Genomic DNA, 19,690 nt, shown 5'->3' with positions numbered 1-19,690 from the left:
TCGCCCGCACAACAGCTCCTATCTGGGGAATTCCAGCCTTAGGCCTCAGTCTCTCCGCAGCTGAGACTTGGAACTCTGTACCCGGGAGGCGCGCCCGCCGACTTGGGACCCGCCTCCAGGGTCCCAGAGCGACCCCGCCCGCCCGGGCCGCGTCCCTACCGCGGGGCGGCGGCGGCTCCCAGGCAGGAGACTGCGAGCAGGTGGGGGCGGCGGCCCCGCCCCCGCGTCCCGGCAGCACCAGAGCTGGTGGCCGGGGAGCGAGCCGGGCGCACCGACCGCAGCACCCAGCGCAGCTCGGCCGTAGCGGCGCCGCTTGGAGCACGGGCGCTGCGGGACGGAGCCCGGAGCCAGAGGCGGCGGCGGCGAAGACGTCTGCCGGAGCTCGAGTCCAGTCCAGCCCCCGGCTCCGCCACCTGCAGGTAGCGGCTCCCCGCGCGGGTGCGGGTCGGTGCCCGAGGGTGGAAGGAACGGGCAGTGTAGAGGCGGCCGCCCTGGTCGGTCCCAGAGCAGAGTGGCCCGGCCCGGGACAGAGATCCTGCGCGCGTGGGAGGGCCGGGGAACCCCCGCCGGGCTGCAACCCCGGGCCCGGGAGGTCGTCGATGTACAGCGCGGCGCTCACGCCCCCCACCCGCACCCTGCCACGCCGCCCCAGCCAGGCTGGGCCGGAACGACACCGCGGGGTGGGGAGCGAGGTTATCGCGGGGTTGCTTGGTGACTTCTCCGGACTGGACTCTCCGGTGAGCAGCCCCTGGCACCGAGGCCGCCTCGGCCTGGTCCTTCGCGATGCTCTGTCTTCTCCGCTTCACCCCCAGAACAAAAGGCTGGGGTCTGGCTGGGGAGGGGGCTGTCGCGGGAAGGGTTGGGGCGGAGTAAAAGAGACCTAGGAAATTGCAGAGCGGGAGGTGGCTTGGAGGATACAGAAGGAGCCCCCTAGTGAGGAAGCCAACTCCAGAGATGTGAAGTGACTTGTCCAAGGTCACACAGCTCATGGGGACAGAGCGCAGGTCTCTGGACGCCCCTCCCAGTGCTCATCTCCAAGCCCCTGACTTGGGGTCAGTAGTCAGACTGTGCTCCAGCAATGTACATTTGGCCACAAATGGGTTTAGGGTCCTTTGGAGGATTGGGGGTGGGTAGGTAGGCGGCAGAGCCGATTTCCCCCAGTCCCTGACACGCACTCTCTGAAGGTGGCGGGCAGGGCGGGCACCCGGCCGCCCTGGACCTGGAGGAGCGCGGCCCGGGCCCCTTGGCCAGGCAGGCACCGGCTCTCAGGAACTGCGCCTTTGTAGGGTGGCGTGCCAGTCGCGTGGGTGTGCCCGTGGCGGGCGCCGGGGCGGCGTGGGGACCGTGCGTGCGGTCTAGAAAGAAGTTCTGCAGGGAAAGGCCAGGAGAGCGATTACAGGCGCGCTGGGACAGTCTGGCCAATCCCTGACACTCAGGGTACATTGTAACTGGCTGCACTGGGGAGGAAAGTTACTCTGTAGCAGGAAGTTAGGCTGTCTCTTCGCCTCTGCGCCTGGGGTCCTTGGCTGTAAATGAGGGCCTTGTTTGGCATGACCTGTGTGATTTAGAAGGTTTGTGCCCCTCCGCCTCCTCCTTTCCAGAATCTTTTGTCACTTTGGAGAGAGGACTGGGAGTGCATTTCTTGTGGCCAGCATTAATAGTTATCACTGGGACTCCTGCCTCCCTTTAATTTTTTTTTAACTTTATCATTACGGAAGAGGTCAGAGGAGAGGTTGTTTTTGGGCCTTGCAAGAAGATAAACTCCAGGTCAATACCTGGACAGGACATGAAGGAGGCTTCTGGGACGCTAGAAATGCTTCTCACCTTGACCTAAGGAGTGGTCACACAGGTGTACACATACAAAAATTACTGAAGTTATACCCTTGAGACTTGTGCACTTATGTAAATTCTACCTCAATGAAAAAGTAAATAAAAATGTGATGCTAAAGTCTACTCATTGTGGTAGCACACAGATTGCTGCAGTTTTTCAGCTAATGCATTTCAAAGATACATTTAAAAACCACAAAAACCAAATCAGAAAAGAAGTGGCGGGCAGGGGCAAAAGAAAGTTAAGAAGTAACTGGAAATGAAACATACACTGCAGATGCCTTTATGTGCATCACCTCCTGTGATTCACAGCAGTTCTTTAATAGAGATATTGTTATTGTGCCTTTTTTACAGATGAGAAAATAAAAGGTCACAGAGGTTAAATTACTTACTCAGGGTAAAAGCCTGGGCACACAGACTTCAAATTCTAGACAGGCAACCTTCAACAGGCAATTTGTGGCCACCTGAATCGGGGCAGAGTGGTCAGGGTGACAGACACTTGTAGGCTGGCTTCCTGCTATTGCCCCCTTTTTGTTCCTTTTGGGAGTCTCTGTTTTCATGTAATTGTGAGTGTGACATTGCGTCACAGATTGCAGTTAGCCGGCAGCAGAAGGAATGGAGGAAGCGTGTGTGTGTGTGTCTAAGAACATACAGTTATAAGAACAGGGCAAAACCAGCTGGTCTAGCCTGGCAACGTTCTTTTTAGGAGACTTATTGTTCAGAAACCATATAGTACAGGTTGCGAGTTTGCAGTCACTCCAACACATACACAAAGAATAAAGAATATAACACAGGAAAGATCTGAGAAAACAAAATGTGATTAACAGTAGAGGGAAACGGCCGGGCGCGGTGGCTCACGCCTGTAATCCCAGCACTTTGGGAGGCCGAGGCGGGCAGATCACAAGGTCAGGAGATCGAGACCACGGTGAAACCCCGTCTCTACTAAAAATACAAAAAATTAGCCGGGCGCGGTTGTGGGCGCCTGTAGTCCCAGCTACTCGGGAGGCTGAGGCAGGAGAATGGCGTGAACCCGGGAGGCGGAGCTTGCAGTGAGCCGAGATCGCGCCACTGCACTCTAGCCTGGGCGACAGAGCGAGACTCCGTCTCAAAAAAAAAAAAAAAAAAAAAAACAAAAAACAGTAGAGGGAAACATAGAATTTTCACCAGGGAGGCACAGTCAACTTTTTTACATTCTAGAATTTATAAATCTGTTTATTAATGTTGAAGTTTTTTAAAAAAGAAACCTACACAAATAACTCAGCAAAAGGAAGGAAATGTGCTTTCTAGCAAATGGGTTATAAATATTTAATATATATGAACTTTGGTGCAGAAATATTTGAAACATTAGGGTACAGTAGCCTCAAATCTACGGAGAAATCCTGAGAATTTTGTCCTAATGTGTAGTCTTCTAGTGATTTTATATTTCTGCCTAATATTCAGAACTTAAAGAGGTAGAAACGTGTGTGTTTTACCACCAGTTGCAAGTTGCAGAGTTGAATGTTTGTTTTAGGAAGTTTTGGTGTAAAGAACGTGGGTTAAGGGGAGCAATTTAGAAATATCTCTGGGCAAGTCCCCTCAGCCCAGTGCCATCGAGCATGGTTCTGCATCACAAAGTTATCTTTAGGCAAGTTTGCCTTGTCACAGTGGTGCTTCTGCCATCTGCCTGCTGGAATATTTAGAAAAGAATCATAATGTTTGACTGACTTTGCCGACAGCATGACAAAACAAACTTCGAGGGGGAACTATTAAATATGAGTTAGGGTTGGTGAGAAAGTGATTAATTGCTTTTTATTTAGCCACTGTACAAAACCGAAGAGACATGCCTTTCCCCAGCCGATGCTGGGCAGGGGCATCACACATGTTTTCTCACTGGCTTCAGCCAGTAGTGCACTTGAAACTCCCCCTTTTGCAATTCTAGCTGCGTCTTTCCTTAGACCTGTTCAAGAGGGAACCTGACCATTATGCAGCAGGGGAATTGTGTAGTGAACTGTGGTGTTCAAGTGCCAGGGAGATAAACTGAAGCAGAGTAAACGTGACAAAAATGCCCGGCGGGCATTTTGTGGGCCAGGCACTGTGGAGGAAGATTTTCAAGTGCATCTTGAAGGAATGTTCATCCTCCGTGGGTGGTGTTTTCCAGCTAACACCGCATCTAGGATGGTGGCATCCAGGAGAGAGTGCCAGGCCTGCCCATGGACTGTGAGAGTCAGCTCTTGGTTAGCTAGGAGGAGGCAGTAGCCAGTCTCAGCGCGTGAGTTTCTGAGGACGTGCGTCTGTGTGAGTGCACGTGTATGTATGAGCAAGGTGCCCAGGTTGCCATCCACTGCTCTTTAAGAGCTAATGGCTAGCTAGCCCTGCCTGGGGCTAGGCTAAGAGCTTTATATGTAGGACATCACTACAACAGCCCTCTAGGGAGCTGATTCTTCATGCTTCTTTATGAAAGGGGAGACAGAGGCCGAAGGCTGACTTACTCTCAGAATGATCATGTCACACCCTGCTCTGGTCTTTTATCAGCCCACTCATAACCCTGAGGTGTCCCCGACCTACCTGACTCTCTCTTATTGCACCTGAGCTCCTGGAAGACAGGAACTGTGTTCATCTCCATTCCCAGCACAGTACCTGCCCCATGCCTGGCAAGTGATGGGTACTCCCTAAAGGTTGTTGGATGAATTAAAGGACTGTGTAAGTGGAGGAATGAGTAATTGTATGAGTGAGTGAATGAATGATTGAATATCTGGAAGTATGTTCCAAGATCAAAAGCCAGTTATTTGTTGTGTTTTATCTGTTGTTTTAACGTTCACTGTCTCATTCCCTTTTGTTAATATGGCTCATCAGGCATAACTGTATGAATGAGATTTAGAATAGGTATCTCCTTTAGGGCTCAGCCTATAAAATCAGAAAGCCTCTGCTTCTTTAAGAAATTATTTATTCTTTTGTATAACTTACGTAAGTCAGAATCCCTAGACTATTCTGTATGAATCTTACATGCATCATTTATTTGCTGTATGATCTTAGACAAGTTACTTAACCTCTCCGTGGTTTGGTTTTCTCATCTACAAAATGAGGACAATAATAGTATTTATCTCATGTTTAAGGCTAATAAGATAGATTTATTCCATTTTTTTGTTTTGTTTTGTTTTGTTTGTTTTTGACAGAGTCTTTCTCTGTTGCCCAAGCTGGAGTGCAGTGGTTTGATCAAAGCTCACTACTGCCTCTAACTCCTAGGCTCAAGTGATCCTCCCACCTCAGACTCCTGAGGAATTGGAACTACAGGCACATGCCACTATGCCTGACTAATTTTTTTTTATTATTTTTTGTAGAGACAGGATCTCACTATACTGTCCAGGCTGGTCTCAAACTCCTTGATTTAAGCAGTCCTCCCTCCTCAACCTCCCAAAGTGCTAGGATTACAGGTATGATCTGCCTTGCCCAGCCGTAAGATAGATTTGGTACTTAGGACAGTTCCTCATTCATAGCAATGTTCAGTCAGTTAGCCATTATTATGTTTATTATGATGATGATCTGATGCTTTTAAAAATTGTTTGCCTTAAATGTTCCGTGTTCCATAAAGTGTTCAAGGAGTTTACAAAAATAGATAGTAAACAACATAAAATTAATAGATAATGAAACTGAGGTAAAGGGAACACGTGGGTTAGAAAGTGAGATAAAATCAGAGGTAATTTACAGAACCAGAATAGATCATAAGTTGTGGATAGTTTCCAGAAATGGGAGTAAAAGTTTGCCAGAGCTTCCCAGCAGCCAAAACAAAAAAGAAAACATAAATAGTTACCTGATCCACAGTGACCATGAGATAAAAACAGATCAGTTACACAGCTTTTCCTGGTCCTGAAACCTGGGATAACTTTCTCCTGGCAGGTCTTCAATGCACTCACTGTTGCCATAGAGACCTAAGTCTTCAACATCATCCCTGCCATAAAGACAATGGAAGTGTTGTGGTAGAAGGCAAAAGTAACTGTTTCCTAGAACTTTATTGACTGCAGTTCCGGAGGCATAATCCCACACAGCTCAGTAAAAGCTCTTTGCAGGGCCAAAACACTGTGGTTCAGGGACATTCTGTATTCTTAGCTATGCTTACTGAGTGCCTGGAAGAGCCAGAGTCTTCCTTCCAAAGATTGTAATTCTTGTGAGAGTCAGGTAGTGAACAATCTCATCTTTAAGAACTTTGGCTCTGGCTGAAGTCATTTAAATGAGCCAGATCAGTTTACCTCATCCAGGAAAAGTCCAAAGGGTGTCATTGTGCACATGTTCTCATTAACAGATGATTATGTATTCATGAATTTTCTTAATCCTGGCAGTCCATAATTTCTCTTTAGCTGCAAAATTTTATCACCTATTTGGAAAAAGAAAAATCCAGTGCTAGAAAGCATAAATATTTTATTTTTTAAACATTTTTTATTATTGAAATAATCGTGCTCATGTCTTTTTAGCTCCCCCACTCCCATATATATATCCAGATGTGAATTGTATCAGCTGCCAAAGTAAACAACGCCAAACCAGTGCACGCATCCGAATCTGGCTTAAACAGATTTGTTTATTTGTCTTGTGGAATTAGACTCCCAAGTAAGACAGTCTGGGGCCTGTGCAGGAGCTATCTGAGACCGGTGTCCATCCATCTTCCTGCTTCACCACACTTAGCCTATAGGACTTCATCCTAAATCTGGTTGCCTCATGATGATGATATGGCTGCGGTATCTCTAGGCTTCCATCTGCAGTCTAGGCAAGAAGACAAGGGAAGGTGCAAATAAATAAAAGAATTAACGTCCTTCTATTAGTGAGGTTATACCTTGTTATTCAGCAAGTGATGCACTCCCTAGGACTTCCACCTACATCTCATTGGCCAGAACAGTGTCACAGGGTTGTTCTAAATATATTAGAGTCTGAGAAATCAAATATTTTTAGCTGGGTAAATTGCAACTCCATCACTCAAACTAGGGATTCTGCTGTGAGGAAGAAGAGGGAATGGTTATTGAGTAGGCAGCTAGCAGTATCAGCCATCTGACTGACTTCCATTGTTAGCCATGTCTCTGATTTAATTAGAAATTACAGAAGGTGACTCAGTAATTTTAAATGTTGTACTTTTCTAGATCTTCATGGCATTAGTGTTAGAGAATGAAATGCACCCAACTGCCTGTGTAAAGATTCTTAAATCGCTATTGCCAGCCTTGCTTCTTCTCTCAATTTCAGATCTAAATTTCCATTTGCCAAAAGTACCTCAAACTCAAAATGTTTCGAATTAAAATCTATGATCTCTGCTCATCGATCACCACTTCCTACTCTCTCCTCCGTCTCCTTGTTTAACACTACATTGTCTTGACCACCAAGGAGCAAAAGGGTCACCCCAGGCTCTCTCTTGTTCCCCATCCCAGACATCCAATCTGATTTCCTCCTTGGCTTTATCCCATTGCCATTACTCTGATTTAAATAAATACCCATCCTTACTCATGTGGGTCCCCAAATTGATATACCTGTTTGCTCTTTCCTCTCCCTACAATTCAGTTTCCACATATAGCCCCACGGTGCTGTTTTTAGAACACAAATGTCTAACAACATCTTTCCTGTCTTTAAAAACCTACAAAATAAGGTCCAAAAGCCCAGCTCTTGACAGCCTGGCCTTGTGAGCTTCCTGCCACAACTCCCAAGCCACAGCGCCCATGCACTCACACAGGGCAGGACTCTGCTCATACCCTCCTCTGCTTCAGTCATGGAAGGCCTGGCTCAGACTTTCTGACACTTTTTACTTATCCATAACTTATGGCACAATTAAGTCAATTTTCATGTATGCTTCCAAACTATTTTGTATTTCTATTCATATTTTTTGCCCTGGATTCTTTTGTCCTGATATTAATAATGCTACAACAGTTTTTTTTCTTAAAAATTAGTTTTATTGAGCTATAATTCACATACCATAAGATTCAGCATTTTAAAATACACAGTTTCAGTGGCTTTTAGATTTTCCACAGTTGTGCACCCATCGCCATTATTTAATTCCAGACATTTTCATCACCCCAAGAAGAAACCTGTTAACAGTAGCTTCTCATCTCCCTCCCCTCAATCCTTGATAACCACTAATCTATTTTTTATTTCTATAGACATTTCCTATAAATGGAATCTTATAATATGTGGACTTTTTGGTAAGAGAATTTTTTTTTTTTTCTTTTTTTGAGACGGGGTTTCGCTCTGTCACCCGGGCTGGAGTCCAATGGTACTATCCCAGCTCACTGCAGCCTCGACCACGCAGGCACAGGTGATCCTCCTGCCTTAGCCTCCCAGGTACCTGGGACTATGGGAACGTGCCATCACACCCAGCTAATTTTTGTATTTTTAGTAGAGATGGGGTTTTGCCATGTTTGCCAGGCTGGTTTCGAACTCCTAGGCAAGCGATCCGTCCACCTCCACCTCCCAAAATGAATTTAATAATCTGTTTACAGTTATTATGATTACTCATATACTGGAACTTATTTTGTGTTTTCTTGTATACCCTGTGCTTTATTATTCTTTTTTTCTCCCCCCTTCCTTTTCTGCCTTCTCCTACAAAAGTGCCTGGCACATAGTAACCCTCAGTAAGTGTTACAAGCTATCATTTGTGGGCAGGAACCATGTAGCTATGGATTTATTTATTCATCAAACATTTATTGATTACCTGCTACTCGTGTTTATAGTTTTGCTGCATGGCTAGCTTAGTGCCTAACAGGTAGAAGAAGCTCAGTACGGTATTTGCTGCATTGCATGGACTGTGCAGAGACTGATGTGCTTGTTGAGGGCTGGAGAGTCATGGAAAACACACAGGCTTGGGACCAAATTCACTTGGGTTTGTTCTGATTTTGTCACATCGTAGCTATTTGATCTTGGGTGATTACGTTATGTCTTTGAGTCTTCATTTCCTCACCTGTGAAATGGGGATGATAACATCTGTTGTGAAGAGTTGTTTCAGGGGATGAGAGATAGTTGTGTAAGTGACAATCAGAATTGCTAGTGTAGGGAATATGCTCAGTACATGTGAACTATTGTTTTTCTTAGTGAACTGTTTAACAGAGCACCCTCCCAACCATGTACATCAGTATTGAAGCACCAACCATGACTGCCCAGGGAATTAAGTGGTAGTCAAAAATGAAACTGGCCCCTTTCCTATGTGGCTGATGTAAGTTATTACCACCCTATTAGAAGAAGGGACATTTTCCCCTCACATGGTAGAACCAAGGAAAAGAATCAGAAGTGTACTTTCTTCTTCCTTTTAACAACAGGAGTCAATTTTAAGTCTCTGGTGTCCCTTAAAGCTTCCGTTTATTCTAACACTCGTTTAAACGTTTCAATGAAACATTTTTGTTTCAGTCATGCTTCTCTCCAGTGATTCAGAGAAAAAATAAAGTAGCTTCAGAAATAGGTAAGACAACTACCTAGAAAAAGAGAAGCTTAGTGAGCTTGAAGACAGGCTATTTGGAAATACACAGTCAGAGGAGACAAAAAAAAACAAAACAAAAACAAAACAAAACAAAACAAAAACAGTAAGACAAGACAAGTGAGCAACCATTTTTTCCTGAGTTTCAAATTCACTTTTCCCACATTTTAAAAGCTTTTGCTTCACTCTTTGTTGCTGTTGTCCTGGTTTTCACCCAAATGTGTATGTCTTGAGGTTAGAAATTTGACTGCAGATATAGAAGGAAGGCTAGAGTGGCCTGGGTTTATGCCTCTTGTCCTTCCTGGCATGCATGCATGCTCAGTGAGTTTTAAGGGATGGTGTTTGATCTGCAATTATTTTGACAGTATCTGTATGAACTACATATGTCTAAAAAAGACGGGCCAAGATACCTGTCCATAGGATCTATGGGTGCAGTATTTTGTGGCTGGGGGACTAGAGTCCCCACATGTTATTTCAGACATGTGCACCTTCTCGCCAGCATGCTTGTGTTCTCACAGGTAATGGATGACAAGGGTCAGTTACAGCTGGAACCAACTTACAAATGATCCATGCCTAATAGAGCATCATGTCTTAAAACCATTCCTTGTTGTGCATTAACCATGTGATAACAGAAGAATTAAACCGTAGGGGTTATGGCTGGTTTGGGGGGAATTATTTTATTCTGCTCTTGCCTATTTTCCTAGTGCACCTGGTCAGTCGCCTCTAACTTGTGGATGGCTGTAGTGGTGATTTCAGCTGTCCCAGGAAGTCTGTGTGCAAGGCCAGCACAGCAAATCCCACCCTCAGTGCTGAGTCCTACTCTCGATGGCTCCAGCAGCTGCTCATTTGGACCAAATCGTCAAGATCATTTTAATCTTCTTCTTTCTTTCTTTATATTTGCCTTTTAGGTGTAAAGAGATCTCCTAATTCAGATAGTTCAAAATACTTTTAAAAATACTTCTTCACAGTTGTCCCAAATAAAATGTTTCTCTGAGGTGGTAATCCTAAACTTTTGCTTATTAATTTTTTGAATAAGTAATAATGCACATGATACTTCAACAAGGGTAGAAAGGATATTCACTGTAAAATATTTCCTATACTCTATCCTCAGACCACCTAGTTATGCATTCTTCCAGAGAAAAGGCATACTCATTCTTTTATCATCATCATCATCATCATCATCATCATCATTTTTTTAGAGACAGAGTCTCTCTCTGTTGCCCATCATCATCATCATCATCATCATCATCATCATTTTTTTAGAGACAGAGTCTCTCTCTGTTGCCCAGCATCATCATCATCATCATCATCATCATCTTTTTTTTAGAGACAGAGTCTCTCTCTGTTGCCCAGCATCATCATCATCATCATCATCATCATCATCATCATTTTTTTAGAGACAGAGTCTCTCTCTGTTGCCCAGCTGGAGTGCAGTGGCCTGCCTGATCATGGCTCACTGCAGCCTCCAACTCCTGAACTCAAGCCTCAGCCTCCTGAGTAGCTGAGACTACAGGTACACCAGCTAATTTTGTTTTTTTTTTTCTTTTTAGTAGAGATAGGGACCTGCTTTGTTGCCCAGGCTGGTCTTAATCCTAATCTTAATGTTAGGCCTCAAGTAATCCTCCTGCCCCTGCTTTCCAAAGTGCTGAGATTACAGGCATGAGCTACCATGCCCAGCTGCAAACTCATTCTATATACATTTTCTGCTGCCTGCTTTTTTTCACGTAACACAACCTGGAGATCATTCCAGGTTCATACATATAGGGCTGCCATATTCTTTGTGACAGCTACCTAGTATGTCAGTATAATGTATGAACCATAATTTAATAATTAGTTCTCAGTTGACAGGTATATACACTATTTCCAGCCTTTTCCTATTAAAACAAATGCTGCAATTTTTGTCACTGTACAAATTATTTCTCACACGTGAGAAAGATCAGTAAGATAAATTCCTAGAATTGAAATGTGAATCTTTAAATGTTGCTACATTTGCCCATTACCCTTCACAGAAGTTGTACGAATTTATATTCCTACCAATAATTGTCGGATTCCCTGCACTCTCTCCAACAGATACGTATCAAACTTTTGATCTTTGCCAGTTTGACAGGTGAAAATGGTATCTGATTGTGGTTTTGACTTGCGTTTTCTCATGAGGAATAAGTTTGAGGGTCTTTGAATGTGTTTAATTGCCATTTATGTTTCCTTATCTGTGAACTGTTTAGGCCCATTTGTGTATTTTCTATTAGGTTATTGATTTTTATTGTAGGAACACCTTATACAGAAGATAAAACAGCCATTTTACTGTAATTTTTATTTTACTGTAATTTCCCCCAGTTTATAATATGACTTATTTTAATATAATTTCCCTCCAATTTGTAGTATGACTTTGGGCTTTATTTAATGTGGTTTTATGTATATAGATATGCATTTATTGCTTTGCAGAAACCTTTTCTTTTATACCTTTTAGAAAGGTCTTTCTGACCTGTCGATTTTAAAAATTCTGTCATATGTTTAGTATGATTATAATTTCCTTTTTTAGAAGTTAAAAATTTGATTCCTTGGAATTTAATATGAGGCATGAGATCCTTACATTGTTACCTAACTTTATTTTCTTCCTGATTACTACCCAATTTACTCAATACTTTTTGTTGAATAACTCATCTTTTCCCCACTGATATCCAATGGGTTTTTTTTTAAATAATAACCAAAATTTCCAAAAATACCTAGGTCAATTTCCAGGCTCTCAGGTCTATTACCATTACTGATTCTCCATATAGCAATACCAAATGGTTTTAATGAATGTGGCTTCATCATTTGTTTATTATCCAATGATTTTATTTTTCCATGTAAACTTTGAAGTCACCTTGAGTACTTATAAAAAGGAAACAAGTTAGTATTTTCATTATGATCACCCTACATTTATATACTGATATAGAGAAAATCAACTTTTGTATGATATTTAGTCTTCCTACCCAAGACTAAAATGTGTTTTTCCACGTCTTCACTGTTTCTCAGTAATGTTTTGAAGTTTTATTTCATGTCTGTGCATACTTTGTTAAGTTTACACTTAGGTATACTTTTTTAAAGTTGCTATTGTGAACACAATTATTTCCTCACAATATTTTCTGGCAGTTATTGTTTAAATACAGGGATACTTTTTGGAGTGTATTGGTTTTGAAGAGCTACCTTTTTAAATTATCTTATTAATAAAAATAATTTTCCAGTCAGGCACAGTGGCTCAAGCCTGTAATCCCAACACTTTGGGAGGCCGAGGTGGGTGGATCACCTGAGGTCAGGAGTTCAAGACTGGTCAACATGGCGAAACCCCATCTCTAGTAAAAATACAAAATTTAGCTGGGTGTGGTGGTGCGTGCCTATAGTCCCAGTTACTTGGGAGCCTGAAGTAGGAGAATCGCTTGAACCTGGGAGGTGGAGTTTGCAGTGAGCTGAGATCACACCACTGCACTCCAACCTGGGAGACAGAGCAAGACTCTGTCTCAAAAAATTAAAAAATAATTAAAATAATTTTTCTACAGAGTCTCTTAGGTTTTCCATGTATATTCCCATATTACTTGGGGGGAAACATGATAATTAAGCCTCCTTCTTTTCAACTATTATACAATTTAGTTCTTTCTTTTATCTAATTGAATTGACTACTAGCTCTAGGATAATGATAACTAGTAGTGACAATAGTGGACATTCTTGTCTTGTTCCTGACTTTAATTGGAATTTGTTTAGTCTTTCTCCATTTGCCATAATGTTTTAAGTTATGTTATAGCTATTTGGAGGCAGCTATGGAGATGATTGTACGATTTTCTTGTTTCATGCCCCTAGTATAGTGAGTCATATCAATAGATTTTCTAGCATTAAAACATCTTTGCATTTAAACCCTACTTGGTTGGCATGTGTTATTTTTAGTGTGTTGCCGAATTCTGTTTATTTATGCTTATTATTTTGTTCCTCCATATTCATAAATGAGATTGATCAGTAGTTTTCTTTTTTATTTGTTCTATTCTTTCTCAGGTTTGGATCTGACTGCTACGTGGTAATTAACTGCTTCTTAGAGATTGGGCAGAATTCAGTCATCTATCTTTCACACTTCTTTGTGGTGGATCTTTGACAACTTTCACTATTTCTTCTGTTTAGATGTTCTCTCTTGTCTTGGTCACTTGATTAACTCGTATTTTCATATTCAGCTCTTCATAATAGTTGTCTATTTCAATCCAAGCTTTCAGATTTCTTTACCTAGATTTCAGCAAAATCTTTTAGCGTCTTCTCTATCATTATTTTCCCTGTCTCTTGTTTTATTTTGTGTATCTGTGCTTTCTCTTTCTCCCTCCCCTCATTTAGTTAAGGTAAGATGATTACTTATTTTATTGTTTTTTGTTTTTCGGAGACTAAGCTTTTAGATATATTCATTTAAAAATTTATCTCTTTTTCTAATTCCTAAATATCTGGTTTTAAAAATTCACAAATAAATGTGAATTCCTTCCCTTCTGCTTCCTTTAGATTTATATTATTGTTATTCATGCTTCTCGAGAGTTTTTATTCTTTGTTTTATAAATATAGTTACTTACAGCTATGACTTTTGCTCTGAATTTTTCGTTAGCTGCATTCCATAGGTTCTGATATGCAATGTTTTCATTATCCTTATTTTCTCAGTACACATTAAGTTTGGTTTTCATATCTTTTTGTTCCAAGAGCTGTTAAATAAAGTTTAAAAGTTTCTAGTTAATAGAGTTTTAAAGTTTTCTTTGTATTTTTGTCATTTGATAGGATTGTGAACAGAAAATATTGTCTGTTCTGTTTCTATGTTTTAGAATTTTTGAGATTTTCTTTGCACTATTTACAGCTAATATATAGTCCCTTCCATGGCTAGTTTAGGGACACTTTAATGTGTGTCTTCTGTATTTAGAATGTATAGTCACCTATAAGTGAGAACATGCGGTGTTTGGTTTTCTGTTCTTGTGGAACTGAGCAATGAGATCACTTGGACTCGGGAAGGGGAACATCACACACCAGGGCCTATCATGGGGAGGGGGGAGGGGGGAGGGATTGCATTGGGAGTTATACCTGATGTAAATGATGAGTTGATGGGTGCTGATGAGTTGATGGCTGCAGCACACCAACGTGGCACAAGTATACATATGTAACAAACCTGCACATTATGCACATGTACCCTAGAACTCAAAGTATAATAAAAAAAAAAAAAAGAATGTATAGTCACATATTTCCCCCTACCTTGCAATTATTTTATTTATATATTTTAAAACCTTACTTTTTTGTAAATGTGATATGGACAGAGAGATATGTCCACTAAGTATGATATGGACAGAGAGATAGCCCATGAAAGTCTTGATCCAAATATAGTTTTGCCTGCTTTTCCTTGAATAATATCCTGTAGCTTTGCTTTATTAATTTTGTTACTGCTATTTGGAACATAGATATTCATGGCTGCTAACTCGAACTTTGTATATTATTCCCATTGCCATTATAAAGAATCTTTCTTTGCCTTGTTTAATGGTTTTTATGCTGATTTTAATTTTCTGTGTTTGAAATTAAGTGTGTATGTTTTATACAGTATATAGTTGAATTTGGTCCAGTTTGAGGGCTTTTTCTTTTAATATGTGAGCTCTACCTATTTATGTGTATTGATATGACAGATATGTTTATCATTTTTGTTATGTATTCTGTTTTCTATTTTTTATTGCTTAATTTGCTTTTTTACATGTCACTTAATGATCTATTTTTTTCCTTACTTTGTGCCCATGTAATTCATTTGGGAGATGTGTCCTATCTTTAGTTCTTCTAGCAGTTCCCTTTATAATGATAATAATTCTCTGTTGTTGTTTCTTTTAATTTAGAGAGTACCCAGTGGTTCCCCAACAGAAGTCATACTGAATATCCACTTCTTCCCACCTCTCCTCTATCCCTTTCCAAACCTCCTTTTTAACATTCAATTCTAGTTGATATAATCACTTTTTTTTTAGTTTTTCCAAAACTAAACCTTTTAATATACTTGACTTATACTCCTGTGAGAAATATACACAATTTATTCTCTTTAAAGATATTTTGATTTATTAACTTTAAAGGTATTATGCTTCAGTATAATAGCTAAGTAATCAGCATGCATATATCTCCACTTTGTCTTCCTTTTTACCTGATAACTTTTGCAAGTTACATTTTTCCATTTTTCCTTGATTAATAGTAGTTCCCTTCCTTTCCGATAGCATATTTCCATAGCTGTTTCAGTCTTGATTCAGCCGTTAATTCAATACTCACTGCCATTTCTTTGTCCCACTTTCTCTCCTCAGCTCTTGATTGGCTGACATTTTTCCTGTAGTGGTAACTTCAATACAAATTCAAGAAACACACATTTTGCGTGTTTAAAAACATTTGCCACTTGCCTTCTTACTACAATGACAGTTTGGCTGGATATAAACTTTTACATCACACATTGTTACTCTGGGATATGATGGCATGGCTAATATGTCTCCAAAACTATATGATTTTCCTTTGGATATCATAGACCCTTTGTTTTATTTATTAATAAATTGATTTATTTGCTTTTGAGACAGGATCTCGCTCTGTCACCCAGGCTGGAGTGCTATGGTTTGATCACAGCTCACTGCAGCTTTCACCTTCTGGCCTCAAGCAATCTTCCCATCTCAGCCTCCCAAGTATCTGGGACAAGACACATGCCACCATGCCCGCTAATTTTTTAATTTTTCTGTAGAGACAGGGTCTCCCTGTGTTTCCCAGGCTCATGAACTCCTGGTGCAAGTGATTCTCTCACTTTGGCCTCCCAAAGTGTGGTGATTACAGGCATGAGCCACTGTGCCTTGCCTTGTACCTTTAAATGTATAGAATTAAATCTTCGTTTTGAAAAGCTTTCTTAAATTATATGCTTGGTATTATGTGTTCGAATATTTATTCTCTTCCATTTGTTTATGTCTTTTACTCAGGAAAACCAGTTATCTTTTTCATTTGTCTTCCATATCTAGCAATTTCTCTCTAATCCTTTTAAATTCTTTGTCAATTTACATTTCATTCTGCTCATTTTTCTCAATCCTCCATGGTACTCAGTGTGTTTTCAACAATACCTGTTTTCTTTGGGCTTCTTCTAGTGTGTTCTTCATTTTTCTCTTTTACTTCTGCCATGATATTTTTCGTCCTCTATTATTTTGCTAGATATTCTCAGAGTCCTTATCTCTTTTCTTTGAGTCCTTGTTTCAAAGGGTTAATTATTTCATTCAATTCTTTGAGTTAATAATTGTATTTCCTGTCACAGCATTCATCTGCTTTACAGCAGTATTTTTTCTAGTAAATGTTCTTCACTTATCATCATTCTTTTCCTATTCCTTTCCCTACTTTTTTCTTAGTTTCTTTTTTTTTGTGTAGATCTTATATTGATTCTCTTTTTCATTATTCATCTTGAAATGAGATGAACTCTTCTTGGACCAACTATTTTCCGATTTACTTGAGGAAATGACCATGGCAAGTTCCAGACCAGCAAGAATTCTTTTTGGCTTAGGGAGGAACTCCTTATGACAGAGAGAGAGCGAAGTATGTGTGTTCTAAGACTCATTGAAATGCACATTTGTATCTGTGCCTGCAAATAATTTTGGACCCTCCATTCCCCAGTCAATAGAGGTGGGTAGCTTTAAGGTTGCCCAAGACTCACTGTCTTCTTGGCCTACCTCATTCCTAGAATGCTCCTATAGAAATGCCTTGCCTTTGCCATCTTCCCTGCTCCCTGGTGGGTCTAGGGTCTAAGATCAGTCCTGCTGCCATCCTACACACCCTTTTCTGTTATTCTAAACAAGAGTTGATGGTTTTTCTTCTCCAAGGAGCTAATGCTTCCCACTTTGGAGAGCAGTGCTCTGCAGGCTTTGTCTGAGGCTTACAGCCACAAATGTATCCTCTACAGCATATCCACACCCTGTATTAGACCATCCTGGGCAATGAACCATCCTGTCTCATTCATTAAAGTGCAGAGTTATGGAGATACAGTTTTATCAAAGAAAATTTTCTTTTTCTTTATTATCTTGAGATGATTTCCAAGAAAGGGAAGAAACAGATATTTTTACCATCTTAAAACTGGAAGACCTTCTTGAACTTTATTTTGAAAAGTGGGTTTTTAAATCTAGAAATCTAAAAGCAAGCTGCCTCCTCTCTGCTGCCCTTTAGTAAGACCACTTCCATTTCCAAGAAGCCACCATATCCTTACTTAAAAAAATTACATTTGGAAGAACTTTGTTTTTTGGAGAGGATCATATGCAATTTTTAATTTCTTTAATATTTGTCTTAAAGCAGTACTCCTTTGCTCCTCATATTTATACAACTTAGGAAAGAATAAACACTCTACCTTTTTCTTGATGAAGAAATAGATGGGAATTAAAGCCAGAACTAGAGACCAGTTTTCCAACTATCAAATGATTTCTCTTTGATTGCCTTGCTTTCCATCATGCCAGCAAAGGCTTTTCTAGTGAGCACTTTAAGCTTTGAGAACCAAAGATTCCTTTTTTTTTTTTTAGATTGAGTCTTACTCTGTCACCCAGGCTGGAGTGTGGTGGCATGATTTTGGCTCACTGCAACCTCCATCTCCTGGGAGAACCCAACATTCAGAATATATGTTATTCCCACGCCGATATTGAGGTCTGCCATTGGACAGAAACTTTGACACTTCTCTTCCCTCTTTTAGTTTGTAAAATTTTTCTTTAATAATCATTAGGATGATATCTCATTTCTAGATTCACATAGAACTTTCTTAATGTTCTGCTAACAAGGTTTGTCTCCATCTTTTGCGGGAGCCTGATTCCTGCCAATTATATGCCATTGCCTTGATAAAAAAAATCTCAGTACCAACTGATATGGTTTGGATTTTTGTATCCCTGTCCAAATCTCCTGTTGAATTGTAATCCCCAGTGTTGGAGGTGGGGCCTGGTGAGAGGTAATTGGATCGTGGGCGGTTTCTCATGAATGGTTTAGCGCCATCCCCTCATCATTGCTCTCATGATGGTGAGTTCTCACGAGATCTGGTTGTTTAAAAGTGTGTGGCACCACCACCACAGTCCTGCTTCTGCCATGTAGACACTGCTCCCACTTTGCCTTCTGCCATGAGTAAATGTTCCCTGAGGCCTCCCCAGGAGCAGATGCCTTTTTGCTTCCTGTATAGCCTGCGGAACTGTGAGCCAGTTAAACCTCTTTTCTTTATAAATTCCTCAGTTTCAGGCATTTCTTTATAGCAACGCGAGAACAGACTAATACACCAAGGCAATGGTATTTGGCATTCAGGATTACTTTTGGCCTTGGCAATACCAATATCCCAAAGACATAGTCCCTATCTTTGAACCTTTGAGGAGCCCATGGTCCAGTGAAGGGGGACACAGAGACATATAAAAGGAAAATAGGGCCGGGCATGGTGGCCCATGCCTGTGATCCCAGCTATTCTGGAGGCTGAGGCATGAGAATTGCTTGGCCCTGGTGGGGCAGAGCTTGCAGTGTGCCGAGATCATGCCACTGCACTCCAGCTTGGGTGACAGAGCGAAACTCCGTCTCAAACAAAGCAAAACAAAAATGAAAAAGCAGAAGAAAATTGCCAGAGTGCCTAGTACCATAATAGAAGTATGACCAAAGTACAAAGTGCTATAGGGGCAGTTAGCCCTCCCAAAGGGAGGAGAAAGTCAATGCAGAGAAGCTGGCACCTGAACACTGTTTTGCAGGTTAGTAGGTATTTTCCAGATGGTGAAGGCCCTGACCTGCAGCCTGAATACCATGGGCAAAGACTTAGAGATGTATTTTTCTTAAAAAAAAAAAAAAAGGACATAAGAAAATGTCAACAGTGTGATGTGGGTAAAATGGAGAAGGCCCAGAACACAGTGGAGGATGAGATGTGGAGTTTGACTTCATCGTAAGTAGTCTAGAGAGGAGTACGTGTTAAACCTGGGAGTGATGTCATGGACACTGAGAGGTGACACCTGCCAGTCGATTTGTGAGACTTGGCTGTCAGTGATGTACTGGCTGTCAGTGATGTACAGGAAGGAATCTGCCTGGTAGGTGAGGTGAGGGAGGCTCCTTGCTGCAGGCTGTTTGAGTTTTTAGCCTAACTTCAAACTGGACGAGGGAGCCAGGGCATCAGAATCTGCTTGTCCTGGAGCAGTAGGAATAAGGTTAAAGTACTTAAACTAATCTAAAGTCACACCCAAAACTTGGAAAGAAAGGATTTGTTTCTTCTTGTACGCCATACCACCTCCCATCTGCACATTATTTCCTCAATGATTTTTGGAATAATAGCATTTTTGGAGTACGTACAACGTGAAAAGTTACCACCTTAGCCTTAAGAAAGTAAAAAAACACCATTAGTATAAAATCTAGCATCATAACATAAAGAGGTGCTCATTCATTTTGTAAGATGGCTCATTATTTTATGATACTAATTGTAAGTTT

At 41.2% G+C, this 19,690-nt stretch overlaps 1 protein-coding gene across 3 annotated transcripts in view; it reads left to right on the top strand.

Annotated features, from left to right (window-relative positions):
• Nucleotides 1-233: 233 nt before the first annotated feature.
• WIPF3 (WAS/WASL interacting protein family member 3) overlaps nt 234-19,690 on the top strand; it is a 109,271-nt gene continuing 89,814 nt past the window's right edge. For 2 of the 3 annotated variants that reach the window (XM_077996971.1, XM_028845903.2), the window contains exon 1: nt 234-419. The gene's annotated coding sequence lies outside the window, so the exon portion shown is untranslated. Of the gene's footprint in view, nt 738-19,690 lie in introns of all 3 variants that reach the window. The other variant, XM_028845904.2, reaches the window with a different exon arrangement.

Source organism: Macaca mulatta, chromosome 3 (assembly GCF_049350105.2).
Source record: "Macaca mulatta isolate MMU2019108-1 chromosome 3, T2T-MMU8v2.0, whole genome shotgun sequence".
Lineage (NCBI taxonomy): Eukaryota > Metazoa > Chordata > Mammalia > Primates > Cercopithecidae > Macaca > Macaca mulatta.
Note: the sequence above shows the minus strand (reverse complement) of the source record. Positions and strands in the feature narration are given on the sequence as shown.